At 35.5% G+C, this 801-nt stretch overlaps 1 non-coding gene across 1 annotated transcript; it reads left to right on the top strand.

Annotated features, from left to right (window-relative positions):
* Positions 1–332: 332 nt before the first annotated feature.
* Positions 333–439, top strand: LOC119628156 (U6 spliceosomal RNA). The gene has a single exon (XR_005244468.1). It is a non-coding gene; the product is annotated as a U6 spliceosomal RNA (small nuclear RNA).
* The last annotated feature ends 362 nt before the right edge of the window (positions 440–801 follow it).

The following is an 801-nucleotide window of genomic DNA, read 5'->3' as shown; positions in this document are numbered from 1 at the left end:
TATAATTCACAAGCACACAAAATTTTCAGGATAAAAAATGAGCATCTCTGGTTACCCAACCATATGTCTTATAGAGCAAACAGGAAAAATGGAGAAAGAAGACAGATATTTCCAAATTGAATCAACTTACTTACAAACATATTATTGAAAATATCTGTAAAGTTGCCCCAAGGAAAAATAATCAGATTAAACAAATGGCTTTTAACCACAGCATGTGGTTAAGTAAATCATAGAGCTACCAGGGTGATGTCTTCGGGTTGCCACCCAGCTACTATCACATACAGATGGGGGAAAAAAAAAAAAAAAACAGCCACCAATAGGAAGGAATTTGGGTGCTCAATTTGTCAGCACATATACTAAAATTGAAATGATACTGAGTAAATTAGCATGACCTCTACACAAGGATCACATAAAACTTTGTGAAGCATTACATCTTTTGGGGATTGGATAGTTACTGTTTAATGGGTATGAAGTTTCAGTTTTGCAAGATGAGAACGTTCTAGAGATGGATGTTGGTCATGGCTGCACAACAATATGAATGTGTACTTACTGCCACCGAACTATACATTTAACAGTTCAAATGGTAAATGTTATGATACTGTGCAAGGTGTCAGAATTGAAATGGAGTAGCTTGTGCCAAACTCTAACAAAATAAATAAATAAAGCCCAGAGGTTGAGAAGAGAGAACTCTCATATACACATGACTGTGAAAAAAAAATCTATTACAAAGACCCTGAAGGGCTTTTTTGCATGTATGCCTACAACAAGAACGTTTGCCAAGGACTTTATAAACTGCAGTTT

Source organism: Chlorocebus sabaeus, chromosome 9 (genome assembly GCF_047675955.1).
Source record: "Chlorocebus sabaeus isolate Y175 chromosome 9, mChlSab1.0.hap1, whole genome shotgun sequence".
In the NCBI taxonomy this organism is placed as follows: Eukaryota; Metazoa; Chordata; class Mammalia; order Primates; family Cercopithecidae; genus Chlorocebus; species Chlorocebus sabaeus.
The sequence above is the reverse complement of the archived record's forward strand: the minus strand, read 5'-3'. Positions and strand labels throughout refer to the sequence as shown.